The 16,851-nt window shown below is 38.5% G+C and overlaps 1 protein-coding gene, 2 non-coding genes and 1 pseudogene across 52 annotated transcripts in view; all 4 read right to left on the reverse strand.

Annotated features, from left to right (window-relative positions):
* The window catches only part of LOC123566768 (uncharacterized), an 86,557-nt gene that overhangs the window by 6,436 nt on the left and 63,270 nt on the right, over positions 1-16,851 (reverse strand). For 15 of the 50 annotated variants that reach the window (XR_012414685.1, XM_073995353.1, XM_073995352.1 and 12 more), the window contains 14 exons: positions 16,671-16,795; positions 15,061-15,176; positions 14,045-14,153; positions 12,042-12,145; positions 11,535-11,730; positions 9,732-9,861; positions 8,432-8,547; positions 7,981-8,110; positions 6,635-6,841; positions 6,369-6,484; positions 5,509-5,657; positions 4,173-4,302; positions 3,729-3,851; positions 379-403 (listed from right to left, as the gene is read on the reverse strand). The gene's annotated coding sequence lies outside the window, so the exon portion shown is untranslated. Of the gene's footprint in view, positions 1-378; positions 404-3,728; positions 3,852-4,172; positions 4,303-5,508; positions 5,658-6,323; positions 6,485-6,634; positions 6,842-7,980; positions 8,111-8,431; positions 8,548-9,731; positions 9,862-11,175; positions 11,731-12,041; positions 12,146-13,989; positions 14,154-15,060; positions 15,177-16,670; positions 16,796-16,851 lie in introns of all 50 variants that reach the window. The other 35 variants (XR_012414686.1, XM_073995317.1, XM_073995335.1 and 32 more) reach the window with 18 other exon arrangements.
* Positions 9,422-9,505, reverse strand: LOC123574927 (small nucleolar RNA SNORD116; annotated as a pseudogene).
* LOC123574926 (small nucleolar RNA SNORD116) lies at positions 14,308-14,399 on the reverse strand. The gene has a single exon (XR_006700109.1). It is a non-coding gene; the product is annotated as a small nucleolar RNA SNORD116 (small nucleolar RNA).
* On the reverse strand, positions 16,358-16,452 carry LOC123574925 (small nucleolar RNA SNORD116). Its single transcript, XR_006700108.2, has one exon. It is a non-coding gene; the product is annotated as a small nucleolar RNA SNORD116 (small nucleolar RNA).

The raw sequence follows: 16,851 nt of genomic DNA on the forward strand, positions 1-16,851 counted from the left end.
TAATTTTAGCTAACATTTCTAAGACAGATATTTTATAAATGTTTTTATATTTTATAAATGCTTTTATCACATCTACATCTTTTATCACAGAATAGCATACATGTAGTAGCTCTAGAATCTGTGACCAATAGAACTTTCTGTGGCAAAAGTGTTTTATAATTCCACTCTATAATATCAATTATGTTGATAATACATGGTGTGCAGTAACTTGAGAAAAATCACTAAATAGATAAAGAGTGCAATCAGCGTGTTTCAGCCTGTCACTAACTATGTTAGGGTCAAGTTCTCATTTTATTTAATATAGTATCTTCAAGATAGAGAGCACCCTTTCAATGATTAGAAGAGATATAAGACAAAAATCAAGATAGTATTACTTACAGGTCCTGAGGGGTACATGGCATGCCTGGGAGTCCACATGCAGAGGTCAGGGAGTGAGAGAGACGGAGAGAGAAAGAGAGACACACATGGGCCAATGCCCTTACTGGGTCAAGGGTACTATTCAAACAGGTTTGCTATGGAGACTTCTAAGTGGTGGGTCTAAAGCAAGCAGGCATGAGTTCCCTGGGGTCACACTGTGACTGGGAGGTGGACACTGGCTCCATAAGGGGTGTGGGGTTCAAGGGGCTTGTCAGGTAGATTGCATCAAGCTGTCCCATGGTGAAGTGGTCCAAAGGAGGCAGTTGGATAAGGCAGCTATCTGGACCAACCACACTGAGGAACGAGGAGGAAGTGTAGAACTGGAAACTATGCAAAGGTGAGTAAGCCTTGCTTCTAGTATAAGAAAGTTAAACTTATATTCAAGATGGATGCCAAGGCAACATAAAATTATAAGAATTCACTACGTTCTTCCAATGTCCATACCCAAAAGGGCACACTGCTCAGGCCTCAGGGACATTCTCTCAATCATACATCTCAATTCTAGCCCAATATCATCTTCATTCCCAAAAAGGAGCAACTGTTCAAACATTCTTGATACCCAATACCTTTCTGCTATAAGCTAAGCAGAGAAATGTCAAACATCCTAGAATCTTTAGGAATGAAAACCATGGAGCACTTACCATGTGATTAATGTTGATACATGATTTGATTACAAGAGGCTTCCCAAAATTAAAACAATTCCCCACTGGCTACAAACAGTTGCCAGGCACAGTGGCTCATGCCAGTAATCCCAGCACTTTGGGAGGCCAAGGGCAGATCACCTGAGGTCAGGAGTTTGAGACCAGCCTGGCCCACGTGGTGAAACCCTGTCTCTAAAAAAACACAAAAATTAGTAGTGTGTGGTGGCACATGCCTGTAATCCCAGCTACTCGGGAGGCTGAGGCAGGAGAATCGCTTGAACCCTGGAGGCAGAGGTTGCAGTGAGCCAACATCGCGCCACTACACTCCAGTCTGAGCAATAGAGCAAGACTAAGTCTCAAAAACAATATATATATATATATATATATATATATATATATATATATTTATTTATTTATTTTTACTGCTCCTTGCAGAGCAGGGCTAACCCACAGACAGTGTTCCCTGAGTAGCCCACAGATAAATTTGGAATGAATGATATTGCTATGGGATCTTCTGGAAACCTCACAGATATGAGCAATGAAGCCAATGAGAATCAAAATGTCAACGCTGTGTTGTTAAGTTGTAAGTGCAATGAGAATTTTGTTTTCCTTCATAGTTCTCCCCTCAAGAAAGTACAATGCAGCAAACAGCAACATTCCTGATCCAATCTATAGGGTCTGTAGTGATATCCTCTCCATCATTCCTAATTCTAATGATCTGTGTCAGTCAAGCTAAAGGACTGTCAATTTCACAAATCTCTGCACAAACCCAACTTTTGGTTTCACAAATTTTTCTCTGTAATTTGTCTGTTTTTTTATGTCATCAATTTTTGCTCAAATCCCTACTGCTTACTTCCTTCTGTTTGCTTTGAATTTCATCTTCTAGTTTAGTCTTTTTCTTGTTTAAGGTGGAAGCTTATATCATTTATTTATCTTCCCTTTTTTCTGATACAGTTATTTAAAACTATAAATATCCCTCTAAGCATGTCTTTAGTTGTATCACATTCTATGCAAGATGTTTTCTAGATTCTTTTTATTTTTTATTTTTATTTTTTAGACAGGGTCTCATTTTGTCACCCAGACTGGAGTGCAGTGGCACAATCTTGGTTCAGTGCAGCTCCTACCTGCTGGTCTCGAGTGATTCTCCTACCTCAGCCTCCCAAGTAGCTGGTACTACAGGCACGCACCACCATGCTCAACTCATTTTTTGTATTTCTTGTAGAGATGGGGTTTTGCCATATTGCCCAGGTTGGTCTTCAACTCCTGGCCTCAAGTGATGTGCCCACTGAGGCCTCCCAAAGTGCTGGAATTACAGATGTGAGCCACCACCCCTGGACTTTCTAGTTTCTTTTTACAGATTTTTTACCAATGGGCTCTGTAAAGTGTGTTAATTTCCAAATATTTTGTGACCTCCAAATGTATTTGTGTTGACTTCTAGTTTAATTCCTCTATGGTCACACAACATCCTCTACATGGTTTCAATCTCGAATTTATTGAGTACAGTTTTATAGCCTAACACATACTCTACCCTGGCGAATGTTCCAGGTATGCTTGAAAATAATTTGTATTTCTGTTGTTGGGTGGAGTTTTCTCTATCTATTTATCTATCTATCTATCTATCTCTCTCTCTCTCTCTCTCTCTCCCTCTCTCTCTCAGGTCAAACTGGTTGATAACATTGCTGAAGTATCTTCTAACCTCAATGATGCTCTACCTAATTGACTTATCAGTGATTAAGAAGAGGCTATGAACAAAAGTTATTATTGTTGAACTGCCTATTGATCCCCTCAATCATGTGAGTTTTCAGTGTATGTAACTTTGGGCAGTGTTGTTAGTGCCGATATGATAATTGTTACATATTCCTTATTAATTAACCCTTCTACATTAAATACTATCCTCCTTCCTCTCTAGCAATACTTTATCTTAAAGTCTCTTTATTCTGATGTCAGAATAGCCACTTCTGCTCTCTTCTGGATTTGCTGGATATAGCTTTTTCCATCTTTTCCTTTCGAACTATTTGTATCTTTTGTTCTAAAGTGTCTCTTTTGTAGACAATGTATAGTTGTTCATGTTTAAAAAACAACATAATCTCCTAATCTCTTTTAAAAATTTGATATAATTGTCATATGGCTGGTTTTATGTCTGTCATTTTCCTGTTTTCTACATGTCTTATGTCTTATTAGTTCCGCTGTTCATTGTTAACTGCCTTATTTTGTGTTAAACAGATCTTTTCGTTATCCTATTTTAATTCTTTGGTTGTTCTTTTAATATTTTTTGAATTGTTTTCTTACTGGTGGTCCTAGTGCTTATAAAATACAACTTAAATGATCACAACCTCCCTCAGATTAACAATATATGTGTAACATGGCCTTTTATATGACTTGAAATCAATTTCAGAGAAGCAATTCTACTGCGCAGATAGTCCAGATTTCCAAAAGATTTTGAAGTCATCATCAATCCAGCCATGTTCATAAAAGGGACTGTGAGCCTGAGATAGCAGACAACACTACACACTAATGATTCTGTCTTGGACACAATGACACCATGACCACACTAAGTCATAGGGACCAGGATACAGGAACAATGATCCAGCCACATGGCTGACTACCATTACCATTAGAATGTTATAATTCCCTAAGACGAATACAGTATTTCCTGGACAAAATGCTTACTGTGAGAATTCCCACTGGTCTGTGAGCATGGAATGGTGTAATTATTTCTGATACTTTCTCTTGTATTTCAAGGGGAATGTTTAAACTCTTTCATATGACATCCACATTTTGGTCTACGTGGACCTGTGGAAATGGAGTAAAAATATGGGAAGATGAGAAATATACATGTCCAATTGTCAAACATGCATAAGAAAGGAGGCTTCGCTGTGTATCTGCATATAAAATGTGCTAATTTATTACTCTACTGGGATGTCTCTGATATTATTCAAAATATAAATTGTGCAAAAATTCCAGGAGAGGAAAAGAGGCCTCGAATAACTCACCAGGTTATATTAATGCCTTACACTGTTTGGTTCAACAGACTTTGTAAAAACAATTCTAAGCTATTTAATAACACAACAAAAATAATCCAGGAAATTACACGTATTAAAAACTGGATGTTACCCTTGGAGTGCATCGTTTTGATCTTTCCCGGAGAAAGCAGCTGGTGCAAATGACAAAAACAGTCCTTCTTTGGTGTGGAGGTGAGAACTGCAAGCGGCAAAGTGTTGTCTTCCACCAATATCACTCCGATCTATAAAGGGGAAATCAGGGAGTTGAGAAACAAAACATTCCTAACGGAATATTTTGTAACAAGAGGTTGGTTGTAAGGAATTCCCCAGAGATGTTCACTGGACCATCTGAATGACAAGAACGATACTTGGTACTTGAAACATGACAGTGTAGAAATAATTGTTTTCTGAAACATTGGTCTCAAAGGTTCCTCAGCATACCCAACACACCACCATTCACTATGACTAGGCTCTCTCCTTAAATCCATTAGAAACCCACTGAAGGGATATAAAAGTGGCCAGAAAAATCCACATTTTAAAAACTTGGAAATGTAATCATTTCACATCTGGGAATGTTTAATGCAGCATGTAGCTGAAGACAGTACTTCTGTGCACACAAAATTACTCTCTCAGCTGATGAAAACATGAAAAAGAAACTGATTAAATCCCAGTGACTGCCTGGCAAGCTAATTAAATTATACTATGAAGATTACATAAGTAACACCTATTTTTCAGTTCATAACTTTTTTCACTTAATAGAGAAATGAAAAGTGAAAACCCCAAATCTCCTTGGATTTTGACCATCTTATTGCCCTCAAGAGAGCAAGCATGACTTAGATTATTGCAGCTCCAACAAAAGTGTGAATGGCTCAAGTGCAATTTCACAACTCAAGTGCTGATTCCCCAGGGTCTGTTTACTATCAACATATTTATGTTGCCAATCAAGAACTCAAGAGTTGCAATTTCATCTCCAAACTGCGTACCTACAGGTCACTGTCCAATTCAGTTTCTCTAGTGCATGTAAGCTGGTTAGTTTTCCAGTACCACAGTCCTTGCTGGGAGCACACAGCTGAACAAACTGAACTCTCCTTCCATATAGTTTGTTTAGGGCACAGGTAACTGTGCTGGACCTCATGTTCAGAGGAGTTATTATTTAACGCATTGTTTTCCCAGGTTTTTCAACAAGATTAATTATTACAGTTATCAGTGACACGTGCAAACTTCTTAAAAGGGGCACTGTTTTGCCTCAGAAACATGAAAGAAAAGGAGCACTCTGGAGTACACTTCTCTGGGACACACTGATCCACCCTATTAAGTCATGGAGACCAGCCCCCAACATAGCAATGCCCCAGGCTCCATGCTGCCCAGCACAGACAGTGCCTTATGGAGTATTACATAATCCCCAAAAAAGGGCAATATTTTAGTGACAAAACACTGAGCAACCTGACCTGGCCCTTGAAGGTGTAATGGTAAAATTAATTCCCACTGGTCCCTGAGGATGGGATGGAAAAATCATTTCTGACATTTTCTGTCATGTCACATCTCAAGGGAAAGCAATGAAGTTTCATGTGAGGCTAGGTGCCTTGTCTTTGTTGACCTGTGGGAATAGGGTAAAGATGCAGAAACATGAGAACAATACATGCATATGTGTCTTCTGGTCCATCAAGCACAAGACAGTAGGATTCAGTTTATGTACCTATTAAATTAGCTAATACACCGCTCTCCTAGGATGTTTCCAGTGTTATTCAACAACAGTCAATGTGTTTGTCTCTAGCTTCCATCAGTCCAAATACTGTCCAACATTTGCTGCCAGACAAATCAAATGTGCAACCAGACTATCAGTGTGCTCAAAGTTCCAACAAGATGTTGGCCTGGTGAACATTCCATTCACAACAATGCATAGCATTTCCATCAATTCAACCACCTCAGGATTACTTTACCTTCAAAGGTCACCCAATGGACTGGGGAGGAAGAAGTCACAAAAAGAAGGGAATAAAGAAACAATGGTCTAAAAATCACTTATAGCACTGAACCTGCTTGAGAGTGGGAGCATGGCAATTTGCAGAAGCTGCACAGAGCTACACCGTACTGATTCCACTCAAAGTGGTCACAGCAATGCAGGCAGGACACACACAGGTACAGTACTGTCCCGGGATATGTGACTAGAAGAACTGTGCAGCGTGCAGAGAGGGAAAGGCGGCCTCTAAACCCTCTCACCATGAGCTGCTTCCCACCTCCTCTCAGCTCTCAGAGTGATGCTCACCAGGTGGTACTGCTGAGGACCTACTGGCATTTGGGCACCGCATACCTCTTGGTCACACCCAACTTTCCGCTGTCATACTGTTGAGGATCAGCCTCTCTGGCACTCTCCATGCTTCATGACCACGGAAAGATCATCAGCAAGACTGAGAAAGCACAAAAATTCTGGAAAAGAACAAACAGAAGCCTCAGATGACTCACCAGATTAAGATCTTATAGTATGTGAATTAACTGACTCCATATAGCACCCGTTAAATTCCTAAATACTTAAAACAGTAATAACCCAGGAAAAAATTATCAAAAATTAGGTGTTACCTCAGCATGTTTCATTGTATTCTTTCTCAGTTGAGGAAGCTGGTAAAAGTGACATATCAGATCTTCATTTCTCACGCTTTTCAACAAGATCAGTTATTACAGTTATCAGTGACAAATACAAACTTCTAAAAAAAAGGGCACTGTTAACCTCTGATCTTCATTGGTGTAAAGATTAAAAATCCACACAACTCTAGTATCACATGGAACCTGCAAACCACAGGGGAAATTAGAGAAGTTGAGAAAGAAATCTTCCACATCGAATGGTTCCTGATAAGAATTTATGAGCAATTATGATACATACTCATTGACAAGGTGTATGTCCAGAAAAAAGTATACTTATTCCACAGAACAGGAGAATGTTTAAAGTCCTTTTCCCAAGACCTGTTCAGGTTAACCCTAAAGTCCACCTACATATCAATTAACAAGGATCTCCCTTAACATGCATAGGAAAATCCACTGATGAAATATGAAGATTAGCTAATAAAATCCACATAACATTCCAAGGACTGGAAATGTAATCATCTCACAACATCTACTTGAATCACTCAAATGTCTAGAATATTGCTTTATGCAGACAGAAAAAAAGGTCATAATTCTTGGGACTGGGTTAGCAAGCAAATTTAAACAAACTCTAAAATATTCTCACGGTTAGAAATCACTCTTTAATTTTCCAGATATTACCTCTACCTAAAAAAATTAATTGATAAGACCCATGCCATCTTTGGAACTGATGATCTAAATGACCTTAGTAAACTGCTCTCACTCAAAAGACTGTCACATCCAAGATAACTGTATGGATGGCTCTAAGGTAGGCACAATCATATCTCATGGGGTCTCACTACATATGTGCTGGTTTTCCAGGGTCTATTTACTACCAGTGGATAGATGCTACCAGCAAAGCACCAAAGAATAGCCGTTTTATTAAAAAATGGGATATTTATAGACAACTGTCCAATTCATTTCCTTCAACATACGCAGGCAGATTAGCTTTCAAATACCCCAGTCCCTATGGGCACTGACCATCCACATCCCTCCATGTTTGCCTGTCCTGTGTGCTGGACCTCAGCACACAGAAGTGCTCTGGTCACTCATTTTTTTCAGATTTCAGTGAGATTCTTTTTTTTTTTTTTAAAGTCATCGTCAATCCAGGATATGTGGCAGACACTGAGCACACAGCTTTCCATCAGCTTGGGGTACACTGACCCACACTATTCATCCAATTATGGAGACTGGCATCACAGTCAACGACTGGCCAATGGCTCACAAGCATGGCCAGGGTCTCAAAGTCATTGGAGTGTCACGACCTCCTAAGAGGAATGCCAGTATTTTCAGGACAAAATGCTTACCATGGGAGAATTCCTACTGATTCTTGAAGATGAGGTGATAGAAATATTCTCAACACTTTTCTTCATGTCACATCTCAAGAGGACAGAATAAAATATTTAATATGAAACCCAGTTCTTGGTTCATGTCGCTCTGTGAAAACAGTACAAATATGCGAAGATGGTAAGTATGTATGTCCATTTGTCAAACATGCACAAGAAGGGAGGGTTTGTTATGTATATCAATATCAAATATACTAACATAATTCTACTAGGAGGTTTTTCATATTACTGAAAAGGGAGAACGAAAAAAAAATTGGAAATAAAGGATAATGAAAGCTTTGGATGATTCACCAGATAATTAATGCCTCACACTGTTATTAACAGATCATTCACAAGACCGATTATCTACTTGACTACAGAAAAATTACAAAATAAGCCATAAAATGTAAATTTATTCAAACTTGGATGTTACCTTTGAAGTACATCCTTTTGTTCTGCCCCAGGCAACGGAACAGGTGAGAGTGACAAGATCAGCATTTCTTTGGGATGGCAGTGAGAATTCCATGCAATTCCAAAATCACTTCCATTCTGCAAGGCACAGGGGACATTACGGGAGTTTTGAAACAAAACCTTCCCAACTGAATGACTCCTGACAACAGTTTGTAATTAATTAGCCATAGTCACTTGACTATCTCCATAACTAAAAAATCTGCTTGTTGCTTGGAACAGGGTGAGTATAGAAAATCAATGTTTCCAAGATTTTGGTCTCAAAGGCCAAAGGCCCCCTGAGTATTACTAATATTAGAATCTCTCTTAAAATATACAAAGACTTAATGAAGGAATATACCTATTAGCCAACAATATCCTCCAAAAATCCCTAGAATTAGAAACTTCATTATTTCACATTAAAATGTTTAATGAAGCATCTAATTTAATCTGTCATCTAATGTTTAGAAAATTGCTCCCTGAGTGACAGGAAAAAGAAAAACAAATGCTGTTCTAATACTTGAGACTGAGTTAGCAAGCAAATTCCAGCAGATAGTAAGATAATCCCATGAATACAACCCACTCTTCGATTTTCACGTATTTCTTTTGGTGAAAGAATAAATAACAAGCAAAGACTGACAATTTCTTTCTAATTGACTACGTAACATACCTATACATGCTGATCCTCATTAAGAATGCTGTGGCATCTATGCAAATAGTGTGAATGACTCAAGCGCTGGCACAGCTAGTTCTACAATGCTCACTCCTCGGACACTGGTGCCACCCAGCCTGATTACTAGGGGTTTGAATGCTGCCAGCCATGCACTTAAATCATTGTCATGTAATCCCCAAAGATATACAGGCCTCTGTACAATTCATCTATCTGCTTTAACATATGCGGATGGGTTAGTCTTGGTAGCAGTTGCTGACCAAACTGAACGCCCTCCATGTGTTTGCCTGGTATGGTCCCTGTGCTGGACCTCAGCTCACAGAAGTGTCTTGGTCACTCGTTTGGTTCAGATTTCCAAGGTTTCCATTTTTTTAAAGTCATCATTGATCAAGGCACATTTATAAAAGGGACCTTGAGTCTGAGATATGTGGCAGACACTGAACACACATCTTTCTGTCACCTGGGAACTTGCCAACTCACGTTATTCAATTACAGAGACCAGCATCACAGCCAGTGACCAGCCTCATGGCAGACCAGAACAGCCAGGGTCTCACTGCCATGGGAGTGTCATGACTCCCGAAGAACAATGTCTGTGCTTTCAGGACAAAATGCTTACCAAGATTAGAATTCCCCCGGCCCTTGAGAATGGGAGGGCAGAATTATTTCCATTACTTTCCTTCAAGTCACACCTCAAGTAGAAGGAATAAACTCTTTTACATGAAATCTAGTTCTTCGTCCACATTAACCTTTGAAAATAGAAAAAAAATTATAGAAAAATAAAAAGTGCAAATGTACATTTGCCAACCATGCAAATAGTGTACATATACAACAGGTTTACTATGCACAAGTACATAAAATATACTAAATTATTTCCCTAGTAGGGTATTCTAATGTTATCTGAAAACAGAGGAAGTATAAAAATACTGGACAAAGGACACAGAAACCTCAGATGACTAACCAGATTATTAGGGCCTCACACCATGTGGATTAACAGACTGCTTGAAAAACCAATTCTAATCTTACTTGCGAAAATAAAATAATAGAACTCATCCAGGACAAATGCACTTACAAAAAATTGCAGTATTACCTCTGAAGTGTATTGTTTTCATTGCTAGACAAGGAATCTGGTACATGTGACAAAATTAGCAGGTTAGTGGAGCAGCAGTAGGAATTCCATGCAATTCCAGTATTACCTCCAAAATGCGAAGTAAAGAAGTTGACAAATGAAACCCTCATAATTAAAAGAGTTTCATTTGTCAACTTTCTTACTTTCGTAATTACTAATGACGGGTTATAGGAAATAAACCATAGATCTTCACTTGCCCACATGGTACGAGAATAAGGATTATGCTCACTCCCTGGAAATGGGTAGTACTAAAGTCAGTTTTCTATGACCAAAGGCCTCCGTTAGCATCACACAATAAAACTAGGATCTCCCTTTAAACATCTATGAAACTCACCAATAAAAAAAATGAATATCAGGCAATGAAATCCACATAAAACTCCATGAATTGAAAATTTAATCATTTTACAATTAGAAATGTTTACTATAGCATCTACTAGAATCCCTCAATCAAATGTCTAAAAAGCTTCTCTTTGAGTGACAGGCAAAATTTAAATTCCAATTTTTGTGATAAGGTCAATAAGGAAATTAAATGTTAGTAATTTAAAATAAGGAAATTAAAATGTTAAGACTTTCCACAAATAGAAAGTGCCATTCAATTTCCATATATTCTTTTATTTAATAGATAAAAGCTACTCTTCAATTTCCAAATATTTCCTTTACTTAATAAATAATATATAAACTCATAATACCTTTTGCACTGTCCACCTAATGAACCTGAGAGACTGACCTCACACACAAGATTATAGCACCTAAAAAAATGTGTAAAAGACTCTAGGGTATGCAAAACTGTTTCCCATCGTTCCCTCTACTCTTGAGTAGTTCTGTTTACTATGAGAGTATGGACACTGCCAGCCAAACACTGAAAGAAATGCCATATAATCCCCAAAGATATATGTACACAAACATATATAAATACATACAAACACATACAGACCTCTGTACAATTCATGTGCTGTAACCTATGTGAGTGGGTTTGTTTTCCAATACCATGGGCCATTTTGGTACCAGCTGCTGACCAAACTGAACTCTCTCCACGTGTTTGCCTGGCATGGTCCCTGTGCTGGACCTCAGTGCACAGAAGTGGTTTGGTCACTCGTTTTGCTCAGATTCCGAGATCCATTTTTAAGTCATCATGATCCAGTCACATTTATAAAAGGGACTTTGAACCTGAGATACGTGGCAGACACTGAGCACACAGCTATCTGTCACCAATGACCCACACTATTCAATCATGGAGACCAGCATCACAGTCAATGACCAGCCCATGGCTGACTGGCATAGCCAGAGTCTCACCGTCATTGGAGTGTCCTGATTCCCTAAGAAAAAATGTTGTTATTTTCAGGACAAAATGCTTTTTAACATGTGAGAAATTCCCATGGGGACTTGTGGGTGGGAGGCAGAATTATTTCCTATACTTTTCCTTCACGTCTCCACATGGAGAAAAACATAAATTCATCCGTATGAAGCCCAGTTCTTGGTCCACTTCATTCTGTGGGAAGAGATTATATACATGGGAATGAGAAGTATACATGTTCATTTTTCAAATAAGACAGGAGGCTTTACCATGTAACTATATGTAAAGTACCAGAATTTTATTACACTTATAGGATGTTTCTGATGTTATTTAAAGTTGAAGAAAATGTAAAATGTTAAAAGAAACTGAAGGCTCAGATATCTCATAAGAATACTGAATGCCTAATACTATTTGTATTAAGTGACTCCTTGTACATCTAATGAAATTCTCAATTACTTAAAAAAACACAAACCACAAAAATAAATTTACTAAAAGTTGGATGTTACCTCAGGAGAATATTGTTTTGTTGCCTCCCAGATGAGTTAGCTGGTACAAATGACAAAATCAGCGCATCACTGGTTAAAGTCCACGGAATTCTGTGACAACCAATCTACAAAGTACAGGGGCAGTTAGGAAAGTTGTGAAACAACATTTGCCAAATGAAATATTGTTACAAGCAGTTATAAGAATTAACTTTAGACATTCATTAGACTGTATGTATGACAAGACTATACTCACTTCTTTGATCAGACTGATACAGATAGAATTTTTTCTATTCTATTCTATTCTGTCTATTCTATACAGATAGAATATTTTCTATCCATGTCAGTGCTTTCTTAGCACACTGACTTCAAATTTATTTATTCTATAGCTAGCACATTTCTTTAAACACAGCGAACACAGTGTGCACTATTGTCAGAGAACCTATGTACATCCTGATATGCAGGAAATCATTTCTAGATTACTCATGATACCGAATACAACGTAAATACTATGTAAATAGCTGTTACACTGTGTTTTTTAGGGAATAATGACCAAAGAAAAACACTGCACTTGGCTGGGCACAGTGGCTCATGCTTGTAATCCCAGCACTTTGGGAGACCGAGGCAGGCAGATCACTTGAAGTCAGGAGTTTGACACCAGCCCGGCCAACAAAATGAAACCCCATCTCTACTAAAAACACAAAAATTAGCCGGGCATGGTGGTGGGTGCCGGTAATCCCAGCTATTTGGGAGGCTGAGGTAGAAGAATCGCTTGAACCCAGGGGGCAGAGGTTGTAGTGAGCTGAGATCATGCCACTACACTCCAGCCTGGGCGATAGAGTAACACTCTGTCTCAAAAAAAAAAAAAAAAAAAAAAAAGAAAGAAAGAAAAAGACTGTACATCTTCAGTACAGATGAAACCATACAATTTTTTGTCAAATATTTTCAATCCATGGTTAGTTGAATCTGAAGATGCAGGCCCCATGGAGAAGGATAGCAAACTATATATGAAATTGTTTGCTAAATTAATAGGAAAAAAAAGAGAAAAACAAAACAACTGGTTCAATCTTAGCAGCTGGGTTGGCAACTGATTAAAATACACTTGGAAGATACCACATGAAACTGCTTCACTTTAAGAAAATGAGAAGTAAAACAAAAGACATTTATGCAGCCAACAAACATGAAAAAAGGCTCATCATCACTGGTCATTAAAGAAATGCGAATCAAAACCACAGTGAGACACCATCTCATGCCAGTTATAATGGTGACCATTAAAAAAGTCACGAAACAACAAATGCTGGAGAGGATGTGGAGAAACAGGAACACTTTTACAGTGTTGTTGGTAGTGTAAATTAGTTCAACCATTGTGGAAGACAGTGTGGTGATTCCTCTAGCATCTAGAAGTGGAAATACCATTTGATTCAGCAATCCCATTACTAAGTATATACCTAAAGGATTATAAATCATGCTACTATAAAGATACATGCACACATATGTTTATTGCGGCACTATTAACAATAGCAAAGACTTGGAACCAACCCAAATGTCCATCAATGATAGACTAAAGAAAATGGGACACATATACACCACGGAATACTATGCAGCCATAAAAAAGGATGAGTTCGTGTCCTTTGCAGGGACATGGATGAAGCTGAAACCATCATTACAGCAAACATGAGAACAGAAAACCAAACACCACATGTTCTCACTCATAAGTGGGAGTTGAACAATGAGAACACATGGACACAGGGAGGGGAACATCACACACCAGGGCCTGTCAGTGGGTCAGGGGCTATGGGAGGGACAGCACTAGGAGAAATACCTAATGTAGATGATAGGTTGATGGGTGTAGCAAACCACCATGGCACATGTATACCAATGTAACAGAACTGCACGTTCTGCACATGTACCCCAAATAATAAATAAATAAATAAATAAGAAGTAAAAACTTATAATATCCTTGGATTCTGACCATCTCATCACCCTCAAAAGGTCAATCAGTAGTTCAGGCAAATGTGGGAACAGACCAAGTACAGGCAGGAACATTTCTCTTGGGTCTCACTGTTCTGCTTCTCAGGCTCTGTTTCTATGGTATATAGATGCCGCCAACCAAACTCTCAGAGTTTCCATTTTACCCTACAATTGAATTTTTATACACAAATGTAAAATTCATTTCCTCCAATAAAGGCACTCAAGTGGTTTTCAAATACCCCAGTCCCTGTGGTTACTTCTAACTGACCAACTAGTTGCAATTCCAGGCAACATGTTTGACTGGAGTGGTCTCTGTGCTGGACCTCAGCTCACAGAAGTGGTACAGAAGTGTTTTGGTCACTCATTTTGTTCAGATTTAAATTAGATCAATCTTTAAGTCATCATCGATCCAGGCACATTTTAAAAAGGAACTTTGAGTCTGAGATATGTGACAGATACTGATCACACAGCTTTCTGTCACCCTGGGACATGCTGACCCACACTATTTAATCATGGAGACCAGCATCACTGTCAATGGTCAGCCCCCTGGAGGACTAGCATAGCCAGGGTCCCATGGTCACTGGAGTGTCATGATCTCTTAACAGGATGTCAGTATTTTAAGGACAAAATGTTTACCATGGGAAAATTCCTACTGGTCCCTAAGGACAGGAAGCAGAATTATTCCCATTACTTTCCATCATATTACGACACAAGGAAACAATAAACTTGGCCATATAAAATGTAAAATGCAGTTTTGGTCTGCATCATCTTGTGAGAAGAGATTATATATATATATATACACACACACACACACGCATCCATTTTTTAAAATTTGTATAGACAAAAGGTTTCATTATTAATCAGCATAGAAAACATACTAATTTGTAACTCTTGGAAATGTTTTAAATGTTATCCAAAGTACAGAGAAGAAAAAAATCTTAAGGAAAATGACGCTTCAGATAGCGCATCAGATTAATAATTCCTAACACTGTATTAACCTATTGTTCACAAAACCAAATCACTGACAGTTTTAAAAATAATAAAAATAAATTTACTAAAAATTGGATACTACCTCAGGAGTGTGTTGTTCTGTTTCCTTCCAAATTAGTTAACTGGTACAAATGACAAAATTAGCCCTTCACTGGTTCAGTGGTAAAATTCCATGGAATTGTATGTATCTCACCCAATCTACAAAGTGTAGAGGAAATTAGGGAAGTTATGAAACAAAATTTGCCAAATGGAATATTTAGTTACAAGGGAATATAAGAATTCACACTAGACACTCACTGGACTATCCAATGAATGACAAAATTATTCTTACATCCTTGATCACTATAAAATATAAACTTTTTTTTTTTAAATCTGAGAGATTAGTCTCAAAGTTCCCCTGGCATCCCCAATCAAAAGCATTTATTACAATTAGGATATCTCTTCAAACACAATGGAAACCTTTGAGGATATATGAATATAGCCAATGAAATCTATGTAAAAAAGAATTTGAAATATAATCTAAGTTTATTTGAGGCAGTATATAGTTGAATCCAGCACTCAAATAAAAACAATGGTTTGTTTTTTCATAAGAAAAACCAAAATCAAAAAAACAAGTGATACAATCCTAGGGGCTGAATTGGCAAGAACATTAAAATACACTAGAATAGTCTACTTAGAGTACCATTTTTTTTTTAATTTCCATGTAATTGTTTCACTTAATTGAAAATAAAAAGTAAGGTCGGGCATGGTAGTTCACGCCTGTAATCCCAACACTTTGGGAGGCTGTGGTGGGTGGATCACCCGAGGTCGGGAGTTCGACACCAGCCTGGCCAATATGGTGAAACTCCATCTCTACTACAAATACAAAAATTAGGCAGGAGTGGTGGCGGGCACTTGTAATCCCAGCTACTCGGGAAGCTGAGGCAGGAGAATCTCGTGAACCCAGGAGGCAGAGGTTGCAGTGAGCCGAGACTGTGCCACTGTACTCTAGCCTGGGCAACGGAATGAGACTCCATCTCAAAAAAAAGTAAAATCTCATTATCTTTGGATTTGGATGTAGACCCTCTCATTACCCTCAAGAGACTGATCATCAACCAGAAAATTCTGCGAGCTCAGACAAATGTGTGAATGGCTCAAGGGTAGGTGCAATAACGTCCCTTGAGTCTCACTATGTCCTGGTTCCCCAGGGTCTACCAACTGTTTCCATAAATGCTGCCAAGCAAGTACAAAGAGACTTGCTATGTCAAACCACAGTTGGATATTTACAGACCTGAGAACAATTCATTTGCTCTAATATATATGGGTAGGTTAGTTTTCCAATACCCTAGTCCCTGTAAACTCACTCCCTCCTCATGTTTGCCTGGCATGGTCCCAGTGCTGGACCTCAGCTCACAGAAGTGGCACAGAAATGATTTGGTCACTCATTTTGTTCAGATTCCGATGAGATCCATTTTTTAATAGTCATCATCGATCCAGGCACATTTATAAAAGGGACCTTGAGTCTGAGATATGTGGCAGACACTAAGCACATTGGTCACTGGGACACACCGACCCACACTATTCAATCATGGAGACCAAGATCACAGTCAATGACCAGCCCATGGTGGACTAGCATAGCCAGAGTCTCATGGTTACCAGAGTGTTACGATTCCCTAAGAGGAAATGTTGGTATTCTCAAGACAAAAGGCTTACCAATATTAGAGTTCCCACTGGCCCTTGAGGATGGCATTAGTCCCAATACTTTCTTTCCTTCTTGTCTTGCCTCAAAGGAAGAATAAATTCATCCATATGAAACCCAGTTCTTGGTCTATGCTGTCCTGTTGGAAGAGAGTATGTATATGAATCTGAGAAGCATACATGGACAATTTTTAGC

The sequence above is a fragment of the Macaca fascicularis genome, chromosome 7 (genome assembly GCF_037993035.2).
Source record: "Macaca fascicularis isolate 582-1 chromosome 7, T2T-MFA8v1.1".
NCBI lineage: Eukaryota > Metazoa > Chordata > Mammalia > Primates > Cercopithecidae > Macaca > Macaca fascicularis.